We start from the raw sequence: 13,052 nt of genomic DNA on the forward strand, positions 1-13,052 counted from the left end.
TTCAAACTAGGCGCTCCAATTATGATTCTCTGCAAACTTTCTCAACCAAAGCTGTACAATGGCACAAGCCTTTTTTGTCAAGAAATTAATGAGAAATGTCATACGAGCCACAATAATTTCTTGCTGTGGAAAAGGTGAAGATGTTGTTACTCTTCGCTTACCATTAATGCCTTCCGATATACCCTCGTGTTCAAATGACTTCAAGTTCCAATATGTCTCTCTTTTGCGATGGCTATTAATAAGTCCCATGGTCAGACTTAGAAAGTTGCTGATTTGCAATTAGAAGAGGACTGTTTTTCACACGGTCAGTTATATGTTGGGACATCCAACGTGGGGAGTAAGACCAATCTTTTCATTTTTGCCCCTACTGGTAAAATCCGAAAGTTTGTCTATAAGGAAGATGGGATCAATAAACTAAAATTTGTAGAATGATTAATAACTATGAATTGATATTGTCAACATCAAACCATATTCGTTTAAGGAAAGCTATTTGTATCTTTTTTTTTTTTTGTAATACTAAAGTTCAATAAGTTATAGTACATAAGTTTTTAGCGTTCCCCGAACTTTTATTTACTTATTTTGTATTAGATGTAAGCCAAAGTCTGTGCGATGTTTGCTTCATTTACAGATTGAAATACTATAGGTCATAGATCAGAAGTTTATATGCACCCATGATAATATTGGCCAGAAGAAAATAGGTCTATTTTCTATATGAAAATTAACAACCATTTCTTATATATGTTCAACTGAATAAATTTTCAATGTTCATAGTACAATTTTGGCACCTTCTTTCAAACCAGTAAACAAGGTGTCTCTGCTAGGATATATATAGTCCCTGGAGAGAAGATGAACTGTTTTTACTTCAAATTTTAATAAATTTTAACTGATATTTGATGAGATATATCGAAACCGTGAATATTTTCTTTATATAATTTTTTTATTAAATTCCCTCGTAAATTTAAATGTCTTAGACTTACTTCTGTACTATTTCTACCTCCATCTTTTATATATATATATATTTAAATACTCCCCGCCCCCAAAAGAACGAAGAACAAACACAAAAAACAACCAGTACGTGGTACCTGTAAGGTATTAGCAGATATATATACGTAAACGATACCAAATGAACTCACAAGGATTTGGTCGGCCCAGAGCTATAGTAGAAGACATTAGCCAAAGTTGCCACGCTGTGTGACTGAACCCGGTACCATATAGTTGGGGATAAACGTCTTACCACATAGCAACGCTTGTGCCTACTTATGCGTATGAATATATATGTAAATACGTAGCGTTGTGAGTGAACAATGCAGGTGTCATTCCTGCTAAGATTATGATAATTTTACTGAATTCTACGTATCTTGCTGAAACGGCATTAATAGTCTAAATGCATTAATAGTTTTCAATTACGTTAAATTTGTTGAATATACTTAAGTAAAATTCTTTCTGTTTTCATTTCCAACAACGGTACTTCAGTATGGCAATAGTAATAATTACAGAAGTTGTAAATATACACATATATTTTTGCCTTATTTATTTATTTATTTATTTATTTAATTTCACGATTCATTAAACATTTTTGTGTGCAGGTGAGATTAGACGAACTAATACTTGCTTTGATATAAGTAAGGAAGAATACGATTCCTGCAGCATTTATGGAATTTTTATGCTAGGATTATTATTGGATTTAACGAAAGGAATACAGAATTTTAAAAAAGCAGGAAATAATATACACCAGATTCCTATGCTCCAATTTTCTTCTAATTCAACCTGATAAGCAACAATATATTCATAGTAAATTCAAGTTAAATAACTGTAATTACGCGCATCGAAATTCTCCTTAAATCTAATTACCTGGACGGAGACGAAGTGTTTGAAGATAATGCATGAACTAGCTTAACTAACAAAAAATACACTACCATATGTGTAGGGGAGTGCATACATATATATGTACATATAATATATATTTTTTTGTCTCGGGTTCGACACGAGCACTTCTTAACTTCTTAAGCAGTTCTATATTTTTTGTAAGAAAGAACTAAATATATATATATATATATATATATATATATATATATATATATATATATATATATATATATATATATATATATATATATATATATATATATATATATATATATATATATATATATATATATATATACATATACATATGCATGTATTTGTATAAATAATATATATAGTATATGTGCGTTAGTCGGTATAAATTATTATTATTTAGGGATCCTTCTGAATTGACGGGCACCACTTCTTTTCTTAACGGAACACTTTCAAACTTGAGATACTGGTAGAATGTGTCGTATACAAAATCTTTTTCTCTTAGCCTTCTTAACAAAAATTTCTATATTGCAAGTTATTTCATGTTAAAGTTGTCGTATTTCTGTAATTTCAACCAATCACTGACGTCTGTTCAGCTGAATTCAGTTACTGCTGCTTTTGTAAATAATATTTTTTGCCGGTGTCAAGATCGTTATTCCCTGGAAATTATATCGTTATTCCCTAGTAAGGGTTTAGGGTTTTAGAGTTAGGGTTCGGGTTTTAGAGCTAAGATTAGGGTTAAGGTTTTAAGGTTAGGGTTAGGGTTAGGGTTTTAGGTTAGGGTTAGCGTGAGGGTTAGGGTTAGGGTTATGAGTTAGGTTATGGCAAAAATAATCATAACCCTAACCCTAACCCTAACCCAAACCCTAAAACTAACCCTAACCCAAACCCTAAAACTAACCCTAACCCTAAATCCCTAAAGCTAAAACCAGTACAAACGCACGAACGATGTTATAAATAACATCACCGCTGATAGCTTTTGTTGATAAACAACGGCACTAATTTTATTCAAGGGAAAATATCCCATTACACCGGACAACGTGTGGTGTTCACAATTCACAGCAGTAATGGTTTTCACCTCAATAGACGTCAGTGATTGGTTGAAATTACCGAAATATGACAATTTTTACATGAAATAACTTCGAATACAAAAACATTTATCTGTTCTATACCATAAAATATACAAGTATACGAAGTTTGAAAGTATTTCGGTACCAAAAACACTACACAAAACATAAATGAAAAGTGGTGCCCGTAAATTCAGAAGGATCCTAATTTATTAATATTTCCTGTTTTCATTGCTTCAGTTATGGTTATATGAATGAAATGGAGTTATCTGAATTATGAGAACAACGATTAACTCTTATCGTTTATGAAATGTCTGATAGAAGTGATCGCCTCTCATTTAAATGTATTTGTAAATTCCGGTAAAATCTTTATTTTTATTTTAGGCTGTTACAAGCGTATAATTCCTACTTGAAAGCACTTTTACTGTAAGCTTTATAACTTGAAATCGGTGAGCTTTCTATTAGCTGTAATTATACGTGATACATTTCATATAATTACTGATGACTTACTGTTGCTATAGTATTAGGTTAGGTCGTCGAGTATGAAAGTTGTATTAAGGTATATGGTAAACTTTGCCAGTCTCTCATTTTGCGCTATTATTATATTTAGACAATCTTCCATATTTGTTAGAAAGCTGACACATTTTTTCTATTATTCTAACTCATTTTGCGCTTTATAAAATATTTATAACTCATTTTTTGCTATTTTTGTTTAGAGATGGTGAAGTCAGATATTCTTACAGTGTTTAAATATGAGTTCTTTCTTAGAAATACAGCATCACAGGCAGCTGGGAATATTAATGGATATTTCATTCTAATGTTATTACACAGCAAACAGTATCAAATTGGTTTGTAAAATTTCGTTGTGGTTACTTTGTCCTCACAAATGATCAACACTGTCGGCCAGAAACAAAGGTAGATAATGACGAACAGAAAGCCACCATCGAGTCAGATCCATCTCAAAGTGCCCGTGAAATATCGTTGTTGTTTGGTGTTAGCAAGGAAATGATATTGACTCACCTAGTTCAAATCATTAAAGTGACAAAGGTGGATAAGTGGGTTCCACATGAACTCAATGAAGATAAGGAACCGCAACGTTTGGAAGCTTGCATGATGCTACTTTCTAGTCACAAAAATGATCATTATTGAATCGAACTGTAACATGTAATGAGAAATAGATCCAATACAACAATCGTAAACGTTCAGCACAATGGTTGGACAAAGACCAGCCACCAAACAGTCCAAAATGCAAAATTCATCAAAAGAAGATGATGGTGTATGTTTGGTGGTCTGGCGTAGGTGTGATGCATACTGATTTCATTAAACCTGGCCCATCAATCATGGGCGAGGTATACTGCAGTCAACTGGACCAAATGATACAGAAACTTACAAAAAGAAAACAGCCTAGATTAGTTAACAGATCCACTCCTATTTTATTGCAAGACAATGCCAGACCACAGGTCGCAAAAATGACATTGGAGAAACTACAAGAGTTGGAGTTGGAAGTTCTCCGTCATCCATCATACTCACCTGATCTTGTCCCCACTGATTACCACTTCCTCCAGAATTTGGATAACTTTTTGACAGGAAAAAATTTTAATTCCGACGATACTGTAAAACAAGCCTTCCAAGATTTTATTGACTCTAGATTTCTAGGGTGTTACAGTTCCGGGATGGACCAGCTACCGCTGAAATAACAAAAGTGTATTGACAATATGGGTGCATACTTTGATGAATAAAACTATTCCTTGTGTTTATAAAGCATTAGCAAGTTTGTTTTTTTTTTCATTTCTATAAATTTCATACTTGACGATCTAATAGAACTCTACTTGATAGATTACACTAGCAGTTGGAATTCTTTTGCTCCAGAAATTTTGACATTCATTGTTTATAAATACCTCGATGGTACCTTCGAAATTTATTGCAAGAACTGATGCCCTATATTTGTATTTTGTAAGATTTAAGTCGCATTTCGTCGCTTCACTCTATTTGTACCACTATAATTTTCTCCGGTTTTGTTGCTACATGTTTTACTGTCAGCATAAAACATTAGCGAAAGAGGATTTTGAAATTGACTGTGCTCCACCTATAATATATAACTGTATCTCTTGTGCAGATAATTATTTGTTACTTTTTATTCTTTATAATATCATATAAATATTTATTTATGTTAATGTGTTTCATTTAAGAAACATGCAAAAAAAAGCTAGAAGAAAGCAGACATCATAGTATGATTTTCATTTATTCATCAATCTCATCTAACAAATACGAAACTCTTTTGTTCATATTGTATACTGGTCAAGAAAACATTGTCCTCACGTTACGTATTAGTGGAAGACTCACGAAGTTAACCTTCAAAATGAAACACGCAGTATTGAAGACTATCACTTATTAATAGAATAAATTAAACACATCTTATAGCTATATAGTTACCATAGGTCGAGTTCAGGGATAGGGATATTTGCAGTGGACTGAGATTCTTGATCACTGAACCATGCTTGCGGGTTTAACAACAATATTTAGTATTAGCAAAATTGCCTTCTCACTTTTGTTTCATATAAAATGCAGAATATTTTCACGATGCACCTTCAGTAGGCTTTTTTGTTGTATCTCTTTGTACTGCTCTTATATTTGTTCGATAACAGTGTTGTTGATATCAAGATGCCGTTTCTTAAAGTCCAGTTATACACTTGAACAACCCAAAATATAGATATTAAAATCGCTTGCAGTTTCTATATATTATGAAAGAAATTTTGTGTCTGTTAATTACAAGCAGATATATGCCTCTTTAGGAACTTGTTGGGGAAAAAGAGACGGTTGATATATTTTACTGGCAATAAATGTTTGTTTTCGAATATAATATAATGAGATCAGAAAATTATTGAAAGTTTGTCAATATATAATTGAATATGTAAAAAAGAAATGAAAAGAAAATTTTCATTAAAGAATGAAGGTAACGTAATTGAAAATATTGGCGTATATAAATATCAGAAATAAGAGAAGAAATATAGAATACCAAGATATACAGTTGGATAGTTATCAGAAATTAACAAGCAAAAACAAGAGAAATCTTTTCAAAAACGTAAGATCGTTCGTTTGATAAGCTACAGCGAAAGCTGAAGCAGAATAAATAAACTGATGGGACATGAATGTCAATTATTGGTAGTAGAATATAAATTACATCAATAAAGCAATTGAGTATACAAAAAGAAAAAGCTAACAGTTCTTCAGAAGATACTAAATGAGAAAACAATGACATTTAAAAAACAAAGGAACTCCTCAGCGTGGGAAGATAGGAATTTTGATATATAAGAGGAAAACTCTTACGGTAACTTCAATAGTTATCTCAAGCTGCTAATATATACGTGCAACATACGAAAAATTTCTCTGCAGCAGTATGATAATAATAATAAATTGTTTCTGATGATTGCAGACGAGATAAAGTAGACATTTTAATAAATGTGGTACAGCAGTCAACAATTTACAGTGTATCCTTCCAAGTTGAAAGCTAATAGTGCATACTTCCAAGGACTTGCGGCCGTAATTTCTAGCATATTAAGTGAACATAACGAAGATGTTTAGTTTTCTTACTCTAATAGTTGGTAGAGGTATAATTGTTGCCACATTTATGAGCCTTCTTCAGAGTCCAGGTTCGAAAATGTGTCTACTTTTCGCAAAAGCAAAAATAAACAACAGAGCACAAGTATCCGTAAGAATAGCTGTCTGGCAAGAACTTTGTTTCTCAACACTATGGTTTTGGGTTCAATCTCACTGAATGTCACCTTCGACAAGTATTTTCTGCTATAGGTGCGGGCTAACCAAAACCCTCTGAGCGGACTTAGTAGACCGAAACTGCTAGGAGATAGTTGTATGTATAAATGTGTGTTTGTACGTTCTTTTTTTTTATATTTGACGTGTTCCAATTTTCTGAAACGGTTATCTGGCATCTACACAGTTTGTTTTCATGTCAAACAGCAATACTTTGTTTTTCTGGCGATGTGTTTGATTAACAGACATTATTTGAATATAGCCAAATAACTATCTCATGCAAGCTTCATATACATCTACTATAATAATACTCTTGTGCTTTTCTCCGTTACAACATATGAATGAGAAAGGAAGGAGTGATAGCTGAATAAGGAAGGAAGGTGTGATGGCAAACCGGTGGGATGGTGAACAATCAACGCTGAAAAGAAAAATCAAACAGCATTTCAACCATGTGAGAATATATGTGTGTATGTGTGTGTGTACAAGGGAAGTATGTGAATGTATGTGAACATTTACAAGTGTATTAATTTGATTTACCATCCATATTTATATATAAAATACTACGATTAGTTGTCATTTTTGAAGGCAAGGGGCCAGCTAGTATAATATAATTTTCCTAATTTTTATGAATACATTTCAGTGCAATAAATATTGATGTTTATGTGTGCATGTGTCTCGGCGTCTATCTCTATGCGTATGTGCGTATGAGTGTGTGTGTGTGTGTGTGTATCACTGCGTGTCTGCGTGAAAAGAATACCCATAGTGTCCAAATTATTATTTATAGAATATAGTGTGCGAAAACATCACGAAATGCACATCGTCTAGACTGTAAAATAGAAAGTCGTGATAGCTTCCTTTCTTTTAATAGTAAAATTTATTAGACAATACAATGATTGACACATTTACTACAAATTTGCTTGACAATTCTTTACGTGTCAAAAATCTTTACAAGCAATTTCACATGCGACAGTTTCAAATAAATCAAATTAAAATTTGCAGAGACGATCATTCTCCTTTCTATCTTTCTCCATGTGTTGTTTATAGACTAAATTGCATTCACACGCATACACATTATATCATCATTCTGCTTGTTTTTGAACATGGCTCTTTTGTCCGTGTATTACGCCAACATCAAGGATGGTAATAACTCGCATGGAGGAATATATATGTTTATTGAGAGTGAACGGGAGACAAAGAGAGCGAAGACAGAAATGGAGAGAGAGAGAGAGAGAGAGAGAGAGAGAGAGAGAGAGAGAGAGGGAGAAATCTATATGTTGCACTTGTGTGCTCGAGTCGCAGGCACTATTGACATATCTAACAAAATAAAACAATGTCATGAAGACTTAAAAATCTCTGCAAACGATATGTCGATAGATAATTAAATTAAAGCACAAACCCTTGGTTAGGAAATAACAGTGGGTGTTACACTTTTAATGTCTATACGTTGTAGACCAAGGACTATGAACATGGTGGGCACCACCATTATTAGTTTTATTCTTTTGTAATTTGGTATAAAAGCTTATCCTATAATGTGACTATACAGATACAGAAGATGTAGATATGATAGTTAATTAGCTATCTAGATAGATATTTAGACAGACAGAGAGGCAGACAGACAGACAGGTAGACAGATAGATAGAGAGACAGACAGATAGATAGATAGATAGATAGATAGATAGATAGATAGATAGATAGATAGATAGATAGATAGATAGACACGTACACAAGCTTATAGATATATCAATATATCAATAGGACATTAAGTGATATATTAATAGATCTATAAATAGATATTCATTGGAACTGAGACGAGATAAAAAGGATATGAAAATAATCTCCAATGCTAAATATACTGGATTGAGCATCCGTTGAGCCTGGAAAGCGAAAAATGCAGCTTTCTTTGTAGAGCAGCGCACTTTTTTCTTGAGCAAGGCACAGTATTGCTCGTTGACCAAGTCTACTTGAAGATATACTTTTTTCTCTCTCACTCTCTCACCCTCTCAATCTCTCTCACTCTCTCTTTCACACTCTGTCTCTGTCTCTATTTCTCTCTCTTTCTCTCTCTATCTCTCTCTCTCTCTCTCTATATATATATATATATATATATATATATATATATATATATATATATATATATATACATAAGAGGGTTGACCACTGAGTAGATATCCCTTTTCTTAGTGGTCAAACCATAGGTCTTCGTCTTTTAGCAAAATGAAGGTCCACTTAGTGGTCAACCCTCTTATATATATGTGATATAATTTTTCTGAATCTTCAGATTTTTCAATTTGCTAGGCCACTGCTTTTAAACTGATATTAATCAAATTAAGATTCAATTTTTTTAACCCCTATCATTTAAATTTTTATATATATATATATATATATGGATAATAATAAATGGAGCAAAACGCATGTCAATAAAAGTTCCTTTAATTCCTACACATGTTTCAAAATAAATAAGAGCACTTTCACAAAGAAGAAAGAGCTGTTGGGGTTCCTCACTTATTTCTCTTCAGGGAGTTCATAATAAAACATGTAATAGCAAGACAAAAACGAAAAGATAGGGTAACTTACGATATTTTCCATATCTTCTCAAAATGTATCACTTTAACTTGGTATCTCTACCTGTAAAACGGCTGTGATATCTTGTTTCTTAGTGTAATTTTGCTACCTCTGGTAACTATGAACGTATTTAAATTATCGACAGTTTTAATAACTGAGATAATATTAATATATACATAAACTAATATATATATATATATATATGTATGTATATATATATATATATATATATACACGCACACATATATATGAATAAGTCCGTATGACCAGATCTAACAAAAGGAGTTCTCCATCTAACGAGAGTAAATATTGTTTTTTGTGACCACCGCACATGTATAGCCCACACTACTAAAAGTTTCATACAGTTGGAATTCATGTACTCCCTTCAGACGGCAATTTTTTTTTTTTTTTTAGCCGTATAGGGCTCAACACAGAGGGGACATCACAAGGGCGGTGAAATTAATATACATTGCGCTGGGAGAGCGATGATAAATATAATGAAATCGAATAACGAAATGGAATAAAAATTCTATCAAAACGAGGAAATAATTAGAAATTTACTTTCTATCGACGGTTGGTTCACCCACCGCAGGTCTCCAGTGTATCCCTTTATGTCGTAGGATGGCTGCACTTAAACATTTCCATTTACTCGCAACTTTCTCACCACGTTCGTCCATCTTTTACCAATCACAATATGGAACAGGTATCTCTTCTCCAAACGGGTTTTACTTTCGAGATGGTGGCTAAAATAACCAACCCCGGCAAGAGATGAAGGTACCTCATGCGATCCCTTTTACACATGTTCTCCATATTGTCTCTTTCAGTATGGCCACTAGACAGAGAAAACAGGCCTTTCTTTCCCTGTTCAGGGAGGAGGGCGGCACAATCTTAATGATAGATTCAGCTGGTAGCTGCACTCTTTCTCTCGTTGAGAAATAACAGCTCGACATAGGCTGTCACTTCCCTAATCCCCGTACACTGCACAAAAGTGTGCAGGACAATTTCACTGTCTTACCCGCACCTTGCACAGGTCGGTAGGATGACACACCTGTGCCTTACTAACCTCCATAGAACAAATAAGACTGATCGGTAACACATCCAGGTCAGGGATTTCTGGTAATTATCCAGATAACCCGGCCTGAAGGTTCTTTCGAACAGGTTGGTTAAATGATTTCCATCAAAGTCTAGCGTTTCCCCTTAGATATCTTCTGACTTAAACTCTACTAACCCGCTATAGAAGTTTGCAATGGAACTCTAGCTACTGGTATTGCCCTCCCGGAAGAGTAGCGTTAGTGCTTGTCGGCACTCTAGCTGCCAGGCATCCATTCTAGGTCTCCGCCTGACCCAAGGACCCAACTCCAGTTGAGAGGTCAGTAGCGCTAAGAAAAACTTCACAAGCGGTGACCACACCGGATCACCATCCAGATAAAGCCAGAGATGCCTAAACCTGCGCATCTTCAGCCACGGCATCCCTTGCCCACACGTTAAAGGCGTATGGCAGCAAATCGAGCGCCTTACAAGTGGAGCCCCCTTCCACAAAAAACAGGAGCGGAGTTGTTCCAACTTGCTCAGTCACGAATCGGGGCAAGGCACGCCGGTCAGACGGTAGATGGTTACAGATGCTCTGTACATCTGTGTCACCTCCTCCCTCCTTAATAGTGATAACGCCCTTCCAGACCAAATCTGGGTTAGGACAGTAACCATGCTTGTGACCGCACTCCAATATTTCTCTATCTGGAGGTCCGGAGCGAACCAGATTCCGAACATGCTAACCGGATCGACATCAACTTGCCCCGAGTTGCAAGCCGATTGATTTATCCTGGTTAATTTTTTGCCCCTGCCACCGCTTCGCATCTTCTAATGGCGTTTTCTACATAACGCTGATGCAGTTCATCAACAGCTCAGATCACGCGGGATGCCTCCAAAAGCATCCAACCTTCGCACCAATGGCTCATGAGCCAACACATACAAAAACTGAGACAGGGCACATTCCTGTCGAACAGAGCGCTTAATGTCGAATGGTTTCGAAAAGAAACAGTTTAACCGAACGTTAGACTTGATGTTGCTGTACAAAGCAGTGATCCAGGTTCGGAAAGTCGGGCTAAGCCCGGCCGCCCCGAGGACTTCCACCAGGTACCGATGTTCAAAACTATCGAATGCTTTAGACTGGTCTAAATGTACCAGTGCCCCACCTTCGCCAAATAAATTTACTCACCCGCTCTAAGGTGTAGCGTATGAGGTGGAGTTTGCCGTGTATCGTCCTGCCAGGGATGGCGCACGTTTGCTCCTCCCTAAAAAGACGGTCCACGACCAGCGCCAACCTATTTGCTAGCACCTTGGCCAAAATATTTACCTCTGTGTTTAACAGTGTTATGGGCCTAAAATTACTATAATGATCCTCTCGCTCGAGTCCTTTCTGATCAACGTCACCACCCTCCGGCTCGCAGCCTTGGGAATTCTCCCAATCTGCTGCCCGTTGGCACAGACGCTGGCCAGTAGGTGCCCGAATAAGTCTGGCATACTTTTGAAAAGCTCGTAAGGTAGACAGACCATCATGTCCCGGCTACCTGTCTCTGGAGCACTCGTACTTCATGATTTCCTCCGCTGTGATCGGTCCTTCACAGCACTCAGCCTCGCATGCCGAGAGACGCGGATTGCCAGCCAGGATGCTCCTCTTTTTATAAAAAACATATTCTCCTTATGTTATACATTTTGTATATTATTTTCTCATAACCCCTTTTTTAAAACTGCTCTATTATTCCTTTCATTTCTTAGAAATTTTTTTTTCATCAAATTTTTTTTTCTCGAAAAATATTTTGGCCAAGGTGCTAGCAAAGAGGTTGGGGCTAGTCGTGGACAGTCTTGTGGGAGAGGCGCAAATGTGCGCCATCCCCGGCAGGACGATACGCGGCAATCTCCACCTCATCCACTACACCTGAGAGCGAATGGGTAAAATGTCTGTCAAACGTGGGTCATTGATACATTTAGAACAGTCTAAAGCATTCGATACAGTTGACCATCGGGGCGGCCGGGCTGGGTTCGACTTTCCGAAGCTGGATCACTGCTTTGTACAGCAACATCGAGTCTATCGTCCGTGTGAACGGTTTCTTTTCGAAACTTTCGACTTTCAGCGCCCTGTTCAACAGGGAGTCCCCTATCTCCGCTTTTGTTTATGTTGGCTCTTGAGCCATTGATGCGAATGTTGGATGTTTTAGGGGCATCCCACGTGATCTGAGCTGTTGATGAACTGCAACAGCGTTTGTTGGTGACATCACCATCATCGTGTGCCAAACATGCGAGGTGGTAATAAAAAAAACTATACATACAGGGGTAGGACAAATAATGAAACTACCTGAAATTTGCAGACAAAATTATTTTTAAATGGGATAGGACCGCCTTTGGAAGTAATTACAGCCTGAATTCTACGAAGTATGGACTAGAAGAAAGTTTGAATTGTTTCCAAAGGCATTTTCGTCCATTCTTCAGTTAAAACATTCTCCAATTCATATAGGGATGATGGTGGAGGATATTTTCAATAATATTGAGATCTGAGGATTGTGATGGCCAAATAAGATGTTCAACTTCACTAGAATGTTCCTCGTGCCATTTTGTAACAATTTTAGCTATGTGAATTGGTGTATTATCATCCTGAAAGATTACGTTTCCCCACAAGAAATAGTTCCGAAACCATAGGATGAATTTGATCAGATAAAATGCTTAAACAGACTTGACTATTAATTTGACCATGAAGGGAAACTATTGGGCCGGCGTATTTCCAAGATATAGCTCCCCAGATCATCACAGATCCTCCTCCGT

At 35.9% G+C, this 13,052-nt stretch overlaps 1 pseudogene; it reads left to right on the plus strand.

Moving 5' to 3' along the window:
• The first annotated feature begins 3,624 nt into the window (after positions 1-3,624).
• On the plus strand, positions 3,625-4,645 carry LOC106878024 (histone-lysine N-methyltransferase SETMAR pseudogene; annotated as a pseudogene).
• The last annotated feature ends 8,407 nt before the right edge of the window (positions 4,646-13,052 follow it).

The sequence above is a fragment of the Octopus bimaculoides genome, chromosome 5 (genome assembly GCF_046866305.1).
Source record: "Octopus bimaculoides isolate indiv1 chromosome 5, ASM4686630v1, whole genome shotgun sequence".
Taxonomy (NCBI): Eukaryota; Metazoa; Mollusca; class Cephalopoda; order Octopoda; family Octopodidae; genus Octopus; species Octopus bimaculoides.